This window comes from Cupressus sempervirens, chromosome 7 (assembly GCF_028749045.1).
Source record: "Cupressus sempervirens isolate cs-2001-9-10 chromosome 7, ASM2874904v1, whole genome shotgun sequence".
Lineage (NCBI taxonomy): Eukaryota > Viridiplantae > Streptophyta > Pinopsida > Cupressales > Cupressaceae > Cupressus > Cupressus sempervirens.
The window spans coordinates 30,778,294-30,796,761 of record NC_143124.1 but is presented as its reverse complement, the minus strand read 5'-3'; the positions used below and the strand labels follow the sequence as shown (position 1 = coordinate 30,796,761).

Here is an 18,468-nt window from a genome sequence, read left to right as displayed (position 1 = left end):
TATGAGCTCAAGAGTAATTTTAAAGTTGATGTACCACTAGAGATCAAGCCATGCAGCTATAAATTACAAAATTTTGTTTAAAGTGACTTATTGTAACCTTTCATACTGAGAAAAATAGAATCATTCCCACTATATGTTTTTTGTCTTAACCTTTCACAATTCTTTAGCTCGAATTGTTTCAAAGAACCTCTCGTAGCTTTTTTCCCCACACTATCAACCCTAAGAATTTTGTAGGGTAGAAATTGAATAGGGCGATAATGAATCCTTACAAGAGTAATAATTATGTAGATGCACTTGGCAATGACAAGGACAAAAAAAAGTGACCATAATAATTTTCCTCATGCATGTGAAAAGACATCGCCAAAATAACCATCTTTTAAAATAAATATTTGTAAAGCATTGCTATCACAACAAATCTTAATAAGATTAGTGGCAAGCACAACAATGTCATATTTGTGCGATTTGAGGTGATTCATACCATTCATATTAGACTTAACTCGTATGTTGATAAACATTATTGATAATTCTACAACCCATATCAAATTGTAATTCCACATCATAATAAACATAAACATTTGAAATTTGAATTTGAATGACTTGATTCTTGTCATCACCCCAACCTCCTCACAAGAATAAAAATGTTCATTCATTGACTTATAGCAATATTGCAAACACTTTCCTAGCCCGAATCTTGTGAAACTCAAGATTAATCTTGAGGTGCTTGGTATTGAATGACAAAATTAAGAGTGTGTGACTAATTTGATGTATTAAGTAACACAAAGAGTGATTTTCTAAATTATTGTAGCTCTAAATATAGATGCATGATTAGATTCAAAATGTGTTAGACTAATTAAATCAAGGAAAACAATATGATGTGTAGGGTGAGTATAAAAATTAAACAATGTAATCAAAATAGACTACCCAACAAAATGCATATAACCAAGTATAATTAATATAGACTAATTAATAGAAAGAAATATAATATTAAATTTCCAAACATTCGGATAAAGATGCAAATATGTTTTAAATAAAGAATAAATTACATTATATACCGCTTGGATCCATAAATGATAAGGGTCCATTTGGTTAGTGGAATTTTAAAAACTCAAAATTCTACAATCCTTGGTTTAGCCAAATCAAGGTTTTGTAAATCTTAATTCTAATTTTTGGAATTTTACTTGAACAATTTGTTTCACTCAGAAAATGCGTGTGAAGACACATTTTTATGTGTAAGCTTGGAGTTGAAGGAAAATTTCAAAAAGTAGTCCAATCTATTGTCTTTACACTCACAAGAAAACATAACCAAGTTTTGATTTTCAATTCCTACTTGCTACTAGGAAGTTGGAAAACCTAGTTTTGAGGCAAAATTGGAAGTTTGGTATGCTAATTCCATTTTGCCAATTTTGAAACAAACAAAAGAAATTTCAAAACCAAATTTTCAAAAAAGCCAATTCCTATCATCTTCCAAGAACCAAACGGACCCTAAGTGAATTGTAAATGATGAAGACTTCAAATTCACAAAAACCTAGGATGTAGAATGTTCTACAATAATCACCAATGTTAATTTGAATTTTTTTCCTTTCTTCACAATATTTCTTAATTGAATTTGCTAGTATTGTAGATCTAATCATTGATCATGAACTAATTACTTTGGTAGAAAGCACATGCATGAATGTACACACACAGATATACATATGTATATCTATGTATATATATACACAGATATACATGTATGCATACACATACACACACATACATACATACACGATAAGACTTTTATGTTAGAATTTATCAAGCCATTTCTTAATTACAATTTTTTCTCTAAATAATTTTGAATGTTGTAAAACTTTTCATTAATTAAAAAATATTTAACTTAAATTTGAAAATAGATTTATCTATTATCATAACATAAATCAAACATTTTATTTTTGAAATACATAAACCTTCATATCATTTCTATTAAAAAAAATTTAAAAATCCCCTCATTAAAAAGAAAACATTTTATTTTTGAAATACATAAATTATATTTACTCTTACAGAATAATGATTTCTATATACTTATTCTACTCCAAAAAAAACATTTATAAATGACCCCAACTTCTTTTGATCCTACAAAATCAAACCACAAGTATACGGGGTACATCTAATATTTTTCAAATATGAGAACTGCAAATTCTATTAAAAAACAATATAACATATCAACGATTTTACCTATGATGCCCTCAGTTTTCTATTCTTCACCTTCTTTCACGTGTACCCGGAGCCCTTTCTTCACTATTCTATTTTTCATCAAATGTTGTTCAAAATTCGTCGCTCTTAGAAGATATCTTTCTGCCATTGTAACTATCCATTCTCCTTCCTGCAGTTCAACACCAGATTTTGAAAGTTCATTTATATCATCTCCCGAAGTAGAGCTATGGACCACAACCACGAAGCATACAATCATTGCACTCAATCCGTGACGCCGTTCCCACGAGGGATTAATTTCAGTGGCCTCAGCAACGCCAACATGAGCGTCAGAAAACAGAGTTTCATTTAAACCTGACTCCGCTCCGTCCACTGCTTTTCCGATCAAAAAGATGGAATCCCACGATGCACACTGAAACAACATACAAGATCCTCTCAATTCATCCACGTTAAATCCTTTTGATTTACAGTTCACTTCAAAACATTACTACGAAAATATCGACTTTGTGAGAACAGTAGTCAATAAGGATTTTTTTTTTTTTTTGCGTTAATAGCTCAATTTATGATTGCCAGTTTAGAAAGAATATTGAAATCATTACCTTGAACTTATGAATGAAATTCCGTATTACTGCATTGGTGCAATAACAAATTTCTAGCCAGTTCAGACGGTTTAATGAATGCAAATCTTCAATACCCGTTATCTTCTGGCAATGTGTAATTGTAACGGACTTCAAGTTGGTCAATCTGGCAAGACTGGGCAAATGCTCCAGCGCAGGGCACTCTCTAATAACCAGCCTCCAGAGGTTTGTAAGATCGCCGGCCACTGCTATCCTTTGCAAATCTCTGCAATTTTGTACATCTAGCTTGAAGAGAGTTGTTGGCAACTTCATTTTCCTTAGCTTATCACAAAAGTGAATCTCAATTTCCTCCAGGCACGCCATTCTGCCAAAACATGGCAACTCCTCAATCTCAGGGCACTGTTTAACAGACAAACTTGTAGGAGCATACTCCCCTGCTATTCTTCGCAAATCTCTGCACCTTTGTACTTCGAAATAGGAGACTTTCGTTGCCAGCGAAATGTTTTGTAGCTTCTCACAAGAGTGAACCCTAATGTTCTCTGAGTTGCTCACCAAAATCCGGCAAAAATTGGCAACTCCTCAAGGGCAGGGCACTGTTCAATTGTCATCCATGTAACCTTCGTAAAATCTCTGGCACCCGCTATTCTTTGCAAACCCCTGCAACTTTTTATATCCAACTTGATAAGAGTTGTTGGAAGCATAATATTATGTAGCTTTTCACAAGTGTGAATCTTAATTTGCTCCAAGCTTCCCACTTTGTCAAAACAGGGCAACTCCTCAAGCTCAGGGCACTGTTTAACAAACAACTGTGTAACATTTGTAAGATTACTCCCTCCTTATATTCTCTGTAAATCTCTGCAGCTTTGTACGTCCAACTTGAGAAGTGTTGTTGGCAGCATAATGTTCTTCAGGCTCTGACAAGTGTGAATCTTAATATTCTCTAAGCAACTCCCTCTGACAAAAATTGGCAACTCCTGAAGCGCAGGGCGCTGTTTAATTGTCATCGATGTAAGGTCATTAGCTCCAGCTATTCTTTGCAAATCTCGGCAACATCGTACATCCAAACTGATGAGGGTTGTTCGCAGCGTGATGTTCTGCAGCTTTTCACAGTCGTCAATCAAAATATTTTTAAAGTTATTCACACTGGCAAAATTTGGCAACTCCTTAAGCGCAGGACACTTTCTAATAATCAGCTCCTCGATCTTTGTTAGATCGCCGGCCACAGCTACTCTTTGCAAATCTCTGCAACTTTGTACATCCAACATCACGAGTGTTTTTGGCAGCATAATGTTTCGTAGCTTTTCACAAGATTCAATCTTAATTTGCCCCAAGCATCTCACTTTACCAAAACATTGCAACTCCTCAAGCTCAGGACACTGAATAATGTGCAACTCTTTAGGCTCCAAGTTGCCTGACACACTTTTCAAATTTTCAAGGCGATTCACTCTAAGATATTTCAAATTCACACATCCATCAATTATAATCCTCTCCAAGCAACTTGGGCCGCTTAAATCTGGTAACTGCTCAAGCTTCGCACAATGACGAATGCTTAGATTTACAACACTTTTAAAATCAAAATCTACCGTTTTCAAAACTACACAGCCATTCAACTCAAAATACGTCATCTTCACATATACATCAAATGCGATCCTCTCCAGATGCTTCATATTACTAAGACATATGCTCTCAAACTCGAGCATTGTACAACCAGAAATTCTCAGCTCTACAAGCCTTGCAAGTTTGCTAATTCCTGACACACTTTTCAACCAATCACAGTTTTCAATAGAAATGTTTTTCAAGCAACTCATATGTGCAAACCTTAGCTCCTCAAGCTGCTAACATTCACTAATCTTTAATTGTACAAGTTTGCAAAGATCAGGTGTTGCTTGCAATCTTGTGAGATTTTTACAGCTGGTAATATGTAGCTCTTTCAAATTGGGAGGTGCCTGACATTTCAAAAAAATACTTAATTAAAATATTCAGGTATGAACAATATTGAGGAAACTACTGTCATGTAGAAAGTGCATCTAGCATAGCACTAACGAAGAGAAGCAACATACCTGCACTTCACTCTGCCACAATTTCTGGAAACACACATTGCTGATTTTAAATACTGCAAGCTTTGAAGAGGGATGCGGGAAAAAATGTTTGAGTTTTCATCTGGTTTCCGGTTAACTGGCTGGTAGCGCGGGTATTCGATCTGAAGCCATATCAGAGAAGGAGTATCAGGTCCCTCTAAAAAGTACGTAATTTGAGAACCGATAGATTTGGCCACAATGGAATGGAAACACCTCCCTTCGGTTTGTTCCAGGATGTTTGGGAAACCCTTTGATTCCTGCGTACACAGAATGAAGCTTACAATCTGTGCAGTAGTAGAAATTTCACAATGTAAATATCAATAAGAGATGAATATATGATATAAAGACAAACATACCAAAGATTTAAGGTGTTCAGGATGCCAAACACGACAGCTAGGTTGTTTCACTTCCTCGGCCATTTCTCTACCCAAGTCCCGAAGATGATCATGCATTTTGAAAGCAGACTTGTCTAACCAATCTGTATCCTCTACTTCGAACTCCTCGACGAGACATTTATCTTTCAATGTTTCTAAAGAATGCCTAGCTGTCCATCCAGATACCCTCCATATGGACATGGCTTTGGTGATAGGCTTTCCAACAAAGAAGCAAGCTATGTCCACGAAAATATGTTTTTCTTCATTCTCTAATGAATCAAAGCTTATCTTCAGTCTCTTCTTTACATCTCCTGGCAGCGCCTTTCTGAGTTTTTCCAACTCCTCCTGCCAATACAACATGTCGGATCTGCGAGAAACATGCCGGCCTAGAACTATAAGAGAGAGGGGTAGGCTTCCACACATGTTAACGAAGTCCTCAACTAGATCCTCGTACCCTTTATCTGGTTGGGGTCGTTTGAAAGCGTTCCAGCAAAACAACTCCCTCCCATATTTTGTATCCAGTCCTCCTAGGTTATAAGCAATGTCAATCCCTGCACTTGCAAGAACCCCTACATCTCGGGTTGTAATGATTATCAGATGATTATTATTACTGTGTTCATTTAAAATGCTCATGGGTAACAGAGCATATAACTGTTCCACGTGATCAACGTCATCTAAAACAATTCGGAAACTCAAAGAACTGCTTCTTCAGAAGATATCCCTTAGATGGTTTGTCCCTACTTTATCAGTTGAGAAATTTTGTATACTATCAAAAAAGACATCTTTGAGGAGCTGACGTTGCAATATGGGTAAATTATCCCTCTTATAGGCTTCCCGAACATGATAAAGAAAACTTGCCCTTGTGTATTTTGATTTATTTTTGTTGAATAGCTCCAAGGATAGAGTTCTCTTCCCAACCCCGCCCATACCAAAAATGCCGACGATATTAGCTTTCTCTCTGGCTGCTTTCTTGATCCTGCACTGCCTCTCAAAATCTTGAACAAGCTCATCAAGGCACTGCCTCTAAAAATCTTTGACGAGCTTATGAAGTCCGACTGGATGTTCGGCAACGTGCAAAGGTTTTGCCCTTTGCACTTCTTTCTCTACAGTGGATATTGTGTCTGTGCATTCCAGAGATCTGCAAGAGAACGGGGCATTTGATAAGAACACAATTTTGCTCATTGCACTTCTCCTGTTTTTGGTACAAGAAAATATATTATTTGAGATACCAAGTAGACTGAAAACAGGTAGAAAGTGTGAGTTTTGGTAAGCCAAGCAAACAGATTTATAGTGCCAGTAATTTCACATCTAAAAGTAATTGAAATCTGACAATTATGCACAGTAAATACAGTTGAGTTCCAAGCAAACAAATTTAAGATAGAATTTATTCTGTAAAACAAACACACTTCTATTCAGCTTCAACAACGATAATAGACCCCGCTCGATACATTTTTCCTATCATAAAAAAGGCCATCTCTGGATCTGGAAGCTCCATAGTCTATTCCTGCCATCAATTTAGCAGCCTACCACTCAGTAATAGTAGCACAAGTGACCCAAGTAGTGTAAGACGGGAATCTTTCAGGTTTGTATTAAAATAATCATGCCCAAATTAAGTCCTCTATAGTATTTTTCCGAGATTTTTCATTCTCTGAGTTTGTACAGCCTTTTTTTCTTTTTTGCTCTGCAATGGTGGGGCATTTCCATTTTTCTCATCATTATTTAATGCATAAATTGCTTTTGCAGGAAGCTGCATTTGTATGGAGGCTTACAAAATCGTTCTAATGAATCTTATTTCTACAAGTTTTAGAATCATTGCACTCAATGAGATTACAAATCTGTGGTATTCTGTCGAAACAACCACTGTCAATTGTTCATGGACCTGATTGTGATTCCACATCTTGCATGTGTTTTTACAGAGCAGATCAAATGATTTTCTTTGATAAAATCCTACCAATCGATGCCTATATTTCTTGGCTTCTCACTCGCAGATAGAATGTTAACAAGGGTTATGGAATAGAGATTTAAGCTTGACACTAACACTTGGTTGAGAAATCTGAAAGCCCCTTTTGACGAAAAAAAATTTGTGCATACTCGCCAACAATGTCTTTGCTGCTACATTTTTTATGCATGTCCATTTCCTTGGCAAGTAGAAATGGGGAAGATGATAGTACAAGGTTCTTGTATCTGATTTAACATCTGCTCAACATGGTTACATAAACTTTCAAAGCTTTTCAAAAAAAAAATTCCCTATGCAGAGTAATAAAATCACTGAAATCTTTTGGACTAAATACGTTAGAATACATTTCTTTGGGCACTTTGTGGAATGGCTCTCTCATCATGTTTATGCTACCACAATTCGCAGGCGTGTCAAACAGAGCTTCAACGACTGCCCATACTCATTTCATAAATACAAACAAGAAATAATTCGATTTCTACACATCCCCCGAGTCATTTTATGGTCGTTGTAAATCCTCATCTTTTATATGTTTAATTCACTTTAAATGTTCCCATCATTATTATGACACAAAACCCTAGCACTTTTGTCACCGTAAAAAGTAGGGCATGAACTATTCTCCAGCGTGTTGGGACTGCACTTTTGCTTGGGTGCACAAGTGAGTTGATTCTTTATTTGCTCGCATAACGACACATTTGCTATCTCACGTTGCATTTGGAAGGTTATTTGTCATTTTAGTTACAGGCTTAGCGAAAGTATGGAGATTAGGTGATCTCAATTAGCTTATTCATTTTTTTTGTTTTCAGAGTTCAATTCAATCGGATCTAGATTTAAATCTCTTGGTTGTGAATGCTGAATTTGATGATCTAGAATGGAGCATAGCTACAGGAAAAGCCCACTTTTCTGTGACCCTCATGATACAATGCCCATTTTCGCTATTGCAGCCAAGGCTAATCTTACTAGACACGGTAGATCCTCTGCTACCTAGCTCAAAATGCAAGATCAAAAGCCCTGCTATTCAACTTCTATAACAGTGGTTGTTCAACTAATGCAGAAGTTAATGTCACCATAAGGTCCAAGGAGGCAGAGCATCCTTAAGCAGGAAAGATAGCGCAAACAGAATAATACTAATAAAATTTACAATAAAGAGTCAACTTTCATAAAATAAATCTCGTCGATTTCAAAGATCAAGTTAGAGCTACAACAGCTATGCCGAAATAACTTCAGTCTCACACTCCTGTCTGTTAAGAAAACAGCTCTCACTGAATGTGCACACTCCAACTTATGTCTCAGCTTCTCAACAGATTTGATTTAAAAGGTACAAAAGAAGAATTAACTCCTTAATTAAGAGAGATTCTAAACTTAGATAACAAGTGAAAGCAGTTCTAGAAAAAAATAGAAATCAAGACTTAGAATCTCTGCTGCAGTAATGCTTTATTATCTGGGAAACATAAACTGCTATTTGAACTCCCAGTTGTATGCTGAACAACAAACAACCTATCAAAGTCAACAGAAAGCTTACTCTGAATTTTTTAATTCGTGGCCTGCGGTGTATGAAACTGTCACAACCCTCTACTTTCTCTACATATATTTCAAAAGAAATTACACGTGGACTTTTTCTTTAGAAGTAAAATAAAATAAAATTTAAAGAACTTAGTAGTTATTGAGTGGAGGTCATGTGACGGTTTAAGAAAAAACAGTTACTTAACTAAAACAAAATGATTCACATATTCTTCTGCCAGGGAATTCTGGTCATTATCACCGGCACCATCACCTGAGTCATGGTCGGCACTACATTCCCCACGATGTTCCATACAACCAGGTGTCGTTAATGCATCTTGTATTATGCTATGAGAAGGAATATTTGATAAGATAGCAAAAAAAAAAATCCGGCACCATAGGTCCCTCGTTTAGCATATATATATATATATATATCCTCCAGCTTCACTGCCAGTGGGGAGGAGTTGGGGGGGGAGCTCAAATTTGTTCGAGAGCACCTCACAAAAACAAGTGTGCCACTGCTGTAGGAGAGGCGCTTTTCAGCCGGAATCCATCACACACCAAATTTATTCTTTTCACCCATAGCAATTGGTTACCACAACTCTGTGATATCTTGACAGTTGGATGGAATCCGTAGCTCTCTCTCCATGGCAACATTGCATGTTCCAGAAGCAAGAGAATTCCTGAAGCCGCCATCAGCACAAGACAACACAAAGTTAAGAGAGTGAGCGGCTGGGGAGAAAGGAAGGTTCCGAGGAAAACAATCTGAAGGAGATCGGGTAACGATGCATTTTTCCAGGTTCATCTTTGTTTATTTCTAAGCTAATCCATGATTGTTGAGCTTCGTCAACCTTGTTGCATAGGTTTTGTGCACATAATGTTCTTGTATGGTTTAAAAATGCATTGGTGCATAGAAACTTCATTAGAGAATACCTCTGCGATAACTTGCTCTTAGTTACATTGGCCATAGTGGAATGGTTTCATTACTATTTAGTTTGTTTTTTTTTATATGGCATGAGACCATTGTATTAAATTGGATATTGTGAGACGTGTTTCCATACAAACACCTGAACTAGGCTGCACTAAAACTCTGTGTCAATTCATACAAATTTCATGAGGGGCTTGAGTACGATGTAAAGGCTCCTTGTCACAGTACCAGATCATAGTAAGAGGTTGTAGAAGAACAACCTTTGCGCCCAAGAAACCATTTTATTTCTAAACATAATCCGGTACCAGTATGGAGAAATCCATCACTCATTCTTTCTATGACTTATAATTTTCTTGATAATCTAGAAACCCTGTTCCAACCTTGATGTGATGTGCTTGTACAAGTTATGCATGTAAATGTAAGTCACCTTATTTTTCTTTGTTAGGCGTTCCACTTTGTATCACTAGTTAAGATGTTTCTCAACTCCTTTCATTTAAAACTTAAGCTTGGTTAACATTAAATTATCTTCAAGATATTAAACCCGGTACCAGACCTAAAGGCGTGGATTTGAATGTATGCATTGAGCTATGCAATAATTGTCTACTCTCTAGCTTTATGAAATTATTAAAGCCTAGTAAAATTAGAAAGTAATATCTTATCAACACATTGTTGAACTTTGATCGTACTCTTGGGTGATTTTGGCTAAGTATGTAAGCTTTTGTTTTCTTGGGTGGGCTGCTAAATATAGCTTGGGCACCTACGAGCCCCTTGGAAAAATAATAATTACATGGCCATCTTTTTATATATGACCTGGGGATTAGTTCTATTCACCATTTATTTTACCATGACTTTATTAACTATGTTAAGGAACTGGTAACTCATGAAAGGTTGTTAACTTAAAAATCATTATATTACATTGATGTGGTCATATCATGATAAATGGAAAATAATGGGTCATTCTTGTTACTTAATGTACATCTTGTATATTTATGTTTATGAGAGAAATTCCAAATAGGATAACATGCTAGGCATATTAATTGATGGAAAAAGAGTTTCATTGGTAGCTATGTGATTGGTTTAACATATGTGTATTTATAACATGTGTCAATAGGGAATTGATGGTAGTACTTTTATGCCATTTTGGAAGTTGGTTTAATTTTCTTGCTAGAGATGAGCTAAGATGATGTTATTAATTGACCCATGATTAATGGTCCTTATGATTTTATCCTTGTATGTTGATGAGTATATGAAACTCAAGGTTGGATAAAACATGTTATGTTTTATTTTTTTTTATAAATGATGTAGACAGGACTATGAAACTGAGGTGATAACTAAGAAAATGTTGTTTTATTGACCGATTAATGTTCTGACATTATTTGTGTAGCACAATTTCATTATTCTTCTAAGTTTTACTTATTTAGACTATCTCGTTGCCGGGCTGGGTATCTTTCATGTCAGAAAAGATTCCGGGGAAGCTTAACAGCTTCGTGGTAGGGTGGAAAAGCACTCCTACAATATTCTCGCCTTGTGTTCTTAGACAAGTTCTGGAGCTCTTTTCAACTTGGTCGTCATGGTTTACCACCTGGTATCTGGTATCTGGTATTAGTAATCTAGTAACGAATTTACAATTTCTTTTAAATTTGAGCATATATGTATATGTATCATTTTGTTTAAAGTTAATGATAGTTAATCGACTAATGTTGACTAGTCAATATTCAAAAGACTTTGACTCTCGTTGATTTTTCCACATATTACGAGGATTGCTAATGTGGCATTTGTTTTGCAGGGGCAGTCATTACATATGGTATCAGAGCTCTTGGTTCCACACTTGGGCCTTGAGTTCACTATGCTAGACATAGAACTGTAAGTCAACTTGTTTACTTTATATAGTATGAGTTGATGATATGGGTTACATAATGTGTCCCTTAGCTATGATTACATTAGACATAGAAGGATTTGATGTTCCTTATGCATGTCATGATTGTGAGTTAAAAATTTTCATTTCTTAAAAGATTGTCAAAATAGAAAGTTTATGGAATGACTGGTAAATTGCATACCTCATATCTTTATGATTATATGTATTTTAAACCATGTGATGATATAATGAGTGTATTGGAATTGAACTATTGAGATAGTCAAAGGATGGTTGACTTTTGCACTAGGCTATGAGAGCCTACCAAACGAAGATTCAGCTTGTGATAGCAATGCAAAATATCTTTTATTGTGGAGGATTGATAGGATGTACAAGGGAGTAGATTGTGAAGAACATGCCATTCTTCCTTTTTCATTTATCTTATGCTCTTTTTTCTTTTTTTTTTGGAAAGCTTACCTTCCACTATGGGTGTCGAATGTGAACAAACAAGGAAGGTTAGATGTTTTATACTTTCCTCCATGGAAGGGTGTAATGTAGCAAATATGGGATAGATAGGTGGATATCTTCATGTTTAGTTTCCCTATCTGCCAGTTCTGTAGAATGGATACATGTATGTTCTTGTTTCTTCTACAGGTAATTCTGGATTTTGAAAGTGCTTGGCCAAGCCATTTTAATTTTTCCAAATATTGTATATGTGACACATGGTTATACCTATTTGGAATTCTTTTTCTTTTACTGCATATGTGTAGATATGTAGTTATTTATTTCCTAGCTACATTCCGTGTTTAGACTACTAGGCACATGGTTGCAATGTAAAAATGTTACACGGTCGCACCAGATCCATCTGATCCATCTTGTTCCGAGAAGCTAGGCTTCTCGTGTTAGGGTCGGGGTATTCTTTGAGTTAGGAAGAATCCCGAGGAAAGTATCCACTCTGTAGTTGGAAAGGTTAAAGTGCCTAGGCCATACTTTCATCTCAGGAAGCAAGTGGGAGACGTCCTATAGCTTTGGAGACTAAAGACCACAATGGAAATGTCATCTCAGTTTGATTGTCTTGTGCGCCATTTGAGATGTACTTAATTACATCATTATGTGACGATTTAATGGCGTAAAGGTCATACATCACAACATGTGCTTATATGTTGGTTAAGCACACTATGGTGACAAAATGGGCATGAGGGCCTATGGTCACTCACTTGATAAAAATTGGATTACTAATCCTTGTAGGTGATTGGCAAGTATACCTAGATGATATACTTAATGGTGTTGAACATATGATAGATGACATTGCACCTTCATGATGTGCTTATTGTTCCATGTTTGACGTGTAGGTCGACATTTTCTATGATGCCCATTGAGGTATGATGCTTTACATTATACTTCGTATATTTAGTAAATCATGCTTTTGGTGGATGGATTCTTTGGATAATGCCATGTGTTATATTTGTAAATGGATAATCATTGTTAATCCTTGATTATGGTAGTGAAACAAATGTTAACTCATCAAGCTATAGTTTACTTATTTATGTGAACCTTGCAAATGATAATGTGTACTTAACAAGACATGGTCAACTTCTTCTAATATTTTCAATTATGGCATAGTCATGTGATGATATGTTGTGTTCGACGATTTGGTTGATAATTGGTTATGAAACATAACTTTATTTGCACCTATCATTTTGACATGTAACTTGGAAAGTAGAATGAAGATACAAACTTAATTTGAAGATATTGTATCTACTTAGATGACTTTTGACTAACTTGATTTGACTTTTTGGCCTATGTGGAAAGTGTATGAAAATATGGTCTTCCTATGAGGATGTAGCCGGGTATGTATAGATCCATCTTTTATCTATTTTGATAATATTTTTGCATTGGTATATGTGATGATCCACCATGCATGTGACTTTACTTTATAGAAAGTTGTTAACACCTTTTATTTAGTCCATTTGGTCAATTAATAAAGATCAATGATGTAGTCATCTTGAGTTATCTGTTTGACTCCTAGTCGATATGGTGTTCAACATAGACTTAGACCCTTTGGTTGACTTGTGTTTGGGATTTGGTTGAATTATCTATTGCTATAAAACTTGGGTTAATGTTACTTGACACATTTAATTGTGCAACTTTCTATCCTTGATCTATCTATGATAACGGTTAAATACATGTTGTTAATTTGGAGCTATATGCAAATTAAGATGCATAGTGATGATTAAATGTTAATGATTACATTAATGATGTTATATGTCCATGTCATTATATTTCATGATGATCTAATGAGGATGACTTAGATGCAATGAGATTGCATTACTTGATTATGTTTCGTGGACACTGGTCTATTGATATGGACAATTACTCACTTAGCGAGCACGTGTTAGATGGTATGTATGGTACATATGGCTTGTGATTATAAGATGAGTTAAGAAGTCATAAAGTTGAACAAAATTTTTGACTACTAATTTTTGAGTTGCTCTTGAGATACTAATTAGTATGGCAAGATGTGGATAAGAAGTACCTACTAGCAAGGAAAAATAAATCCACAAGTGATGCCAGGGTAAGGTAAGTGCACAGGTATGTGTGTGATATCATGTGATTTTAAGTCAATATGTTAGAAATTTTGAGACTTCTTGAGATAAGGAAGTATATGATTTTATATTTCATTGGAAAGTCAATTTGATTTATAATATATGATGGACTAACATTGGGTGTTGTTCCTGTAATGTAATAGAGGGAATGACACATTATAAGAAAGGAGGAATATTGTTGGAGAGAGGTACTTCTAACCTTGTAAAACTATAGAATGGTAATGAAATTCACACACTCACATGTAGAAAATGATCTTGCAATGATTGCTAATACATGTGCTTCTACCTATGTGAGTTATTTTCTCTTTAGTTATTACTTCAACTATGTGTTTATATTGTCTTTGAAGAGATAGATCCATGAAAGTTAATGTGTTAATGAAATGTAGATTTCATATTTAAAAAAAAAAAAAAGTTTATTTTAATTATAGTAGCTGAAAAATTATATTTTCTATAGAACTGAATGTAGATGCATGTGTTATTGTGTAAATGGAAGTTAGATATTGATCTTGTAGATTTATTTTCCTTGTATATATAATTGGTATGATTTTGAATTCTTATATCTATCTGTATCGGGACGATACATCCTTTAAGAGGGGAAGGATGTCACAACCGTCTACTTTCTCCACATATATTTCAAAAGAAATTACACGTGGACTTTTTCTTTAGAAGTAAAATAAAATAAAATTTAAAGAACTTAGTAGTTATTGAGTGGAGGTCAGGTGACAGTTTAAGAAAAATAGTTACAGAACTAAAACAAAATGATTCATATATTCTTTTGCGAGGAAATTCTGGTCATTATCACCGGCACCATCACCTGAGTCATGGTTGGCACTACATTCCCCACGATGTTTCATACAACCAAGTGTCGTGAATGCATTATGTATTATGCTATGAGAAGGAATATTTGATAAGATAGCAAAAAAAAAAAATACAGCACCATAGGTCCCTCGTTTAGCATATATATATCCTCCAACTTCACTGCCAGTGGGGAGGAGTTGGGGAGGGGAGCTCAAATTTTTTTGAGAGCACCTCACAGAAACAAGTGTGCCACGGCTATAGGAGAGGCATTTTTTAGCCGGAATCCATCACACACCAAATTTATTCTTTTCACCCATAGCAATTGGTTACCACAACTCTATGATATCTTGACGGTTGGATGGAATCCGTAGCTCTCTCTCCATGGCAACATTGCATGTTCCAGAAGAAAGAGAATTCCTGAAGCCACCATCAGCACACGACAACACAAAGTTAAGAGAGTGAGCGGCTGGGGAGAAAGGAAGGTTCCGAGGAAAACAATCTAAAAGAGATCGGGTAACGACGCATTTTTCCAGGTTCATCTTTGTTTATTTCTAAGCTAATCCATGATTGTTGAGCTTCGTCAACCTTGTTGCATAGGTTTTGTGCACATAATGTTCTTGTATGGTTTTAAAATGCATAGGTGCATAGAAACTTCATTAGAGAATACCTCTGCGATAACTTGCTCTTAGTTACATTGGCCATAGTGGAATGGTTTCATTACTATTTAGTTTGTTTGTTTTTATATGGCATGAGACCATTGTATTAAACTGGATATTGTGAGACGTGTTTCCATACAAACACCTGAACCAGGCTGCACTAAAACTCTGTGTCAATTCATACAAATTTCATGAGGGGCTTGAGTACGATGTAAAGGCTCCTTGTCATAGTACCAAATCACAGTAAGAGGTTGTAGAAGAACAACCTTTGCACCCAAGAAACCATTTTATTTCTAAACATAATCCGGTAGCAGTATGGAGAAATCCATCACTCATTCTTTCTATGACTTATAATTTTCTTGATAATCTAGAAACCCTATTCCAACCTTGATGTGATGTGCTTGTACAAGTTATGCATGTAAATGTAAGTCACCTTATTTTTCTTTGTTAGGCGTTCCACTTTGTATCACTAGTTAAGATGTTTCTCAACTCCTTTCATTTAAAACTTAAGCTTGGTTAACATTAAATTATCTTCAAGATATTAAACCCGGTACCAAACCTAAAGGCGTGGATTTGAATGTATGCATTGAGCTATGCAATAATTGTCTACTCTCTAGCTTTATGAAATTATTAAAGCCTAGTAAAATTAGAAAGTAATATCTTATCAACACATTGTTGAACTTTGATCGTACTCTTGGGTGATTTTGGCTAAGTATGTAAGCTTTTGTTTTCTTGGGTGGGCTGCTAAATATAGCTTAGGCACCTACGAGCCCCATGGAAAAATAATAATTACATGGCCATCTTTTTATATATGACCTGGGGATTAGTTCTATTCACCATTTATTTTACCATGACTTTATTAACTATGTTAAGGAACTGGTAACTCATGAAAGGTTGTTAACTTAAAAATCATTATATTACATTGATGTGGTCATATCATGATAAATGGAAAATAATGGGTCATTCTTGTTACTTAATGTACATCTTGTATATTTATGTTTATGAGAGAAATTCCAAATAGGATAACATGCTAGGCATATTAATTGATGGAAAAAGAGTTTCATTGGTAGCTATGTGATTGGCTTAACATATGTGTATTTATAACATGTGTCAATAGGGAATTGATGGTAGTACTTTTATGCCATTTTGGAAGTTGGTTTAATTTTCTTGCTAGAGATGAGCTAAGATGATGTTATTAATTGACCCATGATTAATGGTCCTTATGATTTTATCCTTGTATGTTGATGAGTATATGAAACTCAAGGTTGGATAAAACATGTTATGTTTTATTTTTTTTTATAAATGATGTAGACGGGACTATGAAACTGAGGTGATAACTAAGAAAATGTTGTTTTATTGACCGATTAATGTTCTGACATTATTTGTGTAGCACAATTTCATTATTCTTCTAAATTTTACTTATTTAGACTATCTCGTTGCCGGGCTGGGTATCTTTCATGTCAGGAAAGATTCTGGGGAAGCTTAACAGCTTCGTGGTAGGGTGGAAAAGCACTCCTACAATATTCTCGCCTTGTGTTCTTAGACAGGTTCTGGAGCTCTTTTCAACTTGGTCGTCATGGTTTACCACCTAGTATCTGGCATCTGGTATTAGTAATCTGGTAACGAATTTACAATTTTTTTAAAATTTGAGCATATATGTATATGTATCATTTTGTTTAAAGTTAATGATAGTTAATCGACTAATGTTGACTAGTCAATATTCAAAAGACTTTGACTCTCGTTGATTTTTCCACATATTACGGAGATTGCTGATGTGGCATTTGTTTTGCAGGGGCTTTGAAGTGCTTTCTTCCATTCCTCAATCTTGTTAAGATACCTTCCTTTCTTCTGATATTGAAGGAATGCATCAGCGTATGCTCCACTTTCTATATAGCGGAGATCAGAGGGCTTCACTTTATAAAACACGGGGACTATTTTGCTCTGACTTTGTAACATGAGAACAAGCTCAGCCAGACACCAAGGCGACTCTGCATACCTTTTCGAAAAGATAGCAATATGCACTCTAGCAGATCTGATTGCAGCTTCAATGATTGACGGAAATGAGGCTCCAAGCTCCTTCTCTTCCGAATCAAGAAATGCCTTTATATCTAGATCCTTAAGGGAATTGTATAGCTCAGTAGCGACAGTTTGCTTGACATCGGGGCGTCTGTGGTTGATGAAAACATCATACAGTTTCGAAGGTCCTTCTATTTCTCCCCTGGTGTTGGGAGGTTTAATTCCTGCAAAAGCATCACATTGATGATATGAGGATGTAGAAGACATTAATGCACAGTGGGACTGACAGGCAAAATGCTAAGCAAATCATGCAAACAATGGATATGTCTCAAGCAAGAATGGGGTGAATCGAAATAGACGAAGGCATGCATATAAATATATACAAGTGCATCTGCATCCTTTCGTTCGAGGAAAGTATGGGTAAATGAGGGAAACCGTTCCCTCTTTGATTTCTGCTGAAAACGCAGAGGAAAATGTGGAAACAAAGAAGAAGATGTTTTGTCCAAGAATTCAGTACAAGACGTTACCTTCAGGGCTTCTTCCTAAAATTTTAAAAATAAGGAAAAACAAGATTTTTTAAATAAAACTGGGTGGCTGTATGAAAGCGTGGACAAAATTCCTCGTTCACAACTACAGTCTGCTTCATACCTAACAACTCGCTCCCATCAACATGACGATAATGCAAACTGATTGGGAAAATGACACGTTCAGTTTTGGAACAATTGGTTTGGATAAATAAATTATAAGTTAATTATTTAATAATATGATTTTCATATGAACTTTTGGAATAGGTATGCTTTTAATATAAGCGTGGCACATGAATCACTTACATTTGTTCAATAAGTAATGAGAACAATGAATCATTCAACTTAAAATTTATATATTTTATATATTTATCTTTTTAGCATTTCTAATTGATTTGAAATATATATACTAATCTT

At 35.4% G+C, this 18,468-nt stretch overlaps 1 pseudogene; it reads right to left on the bottom strand.

The window, feature by feature from the left end:
- Positions 1-2,230: 2,230 nt before the first annotated feature.
- Positions 2,231-17,794, bottom strand: LOC149545274 (disease resistance protein L6-like; annotated as a pseudogene).
- Between the last annotated feature and the right edge of the window lie 674 nt (positions 17,795-18,468).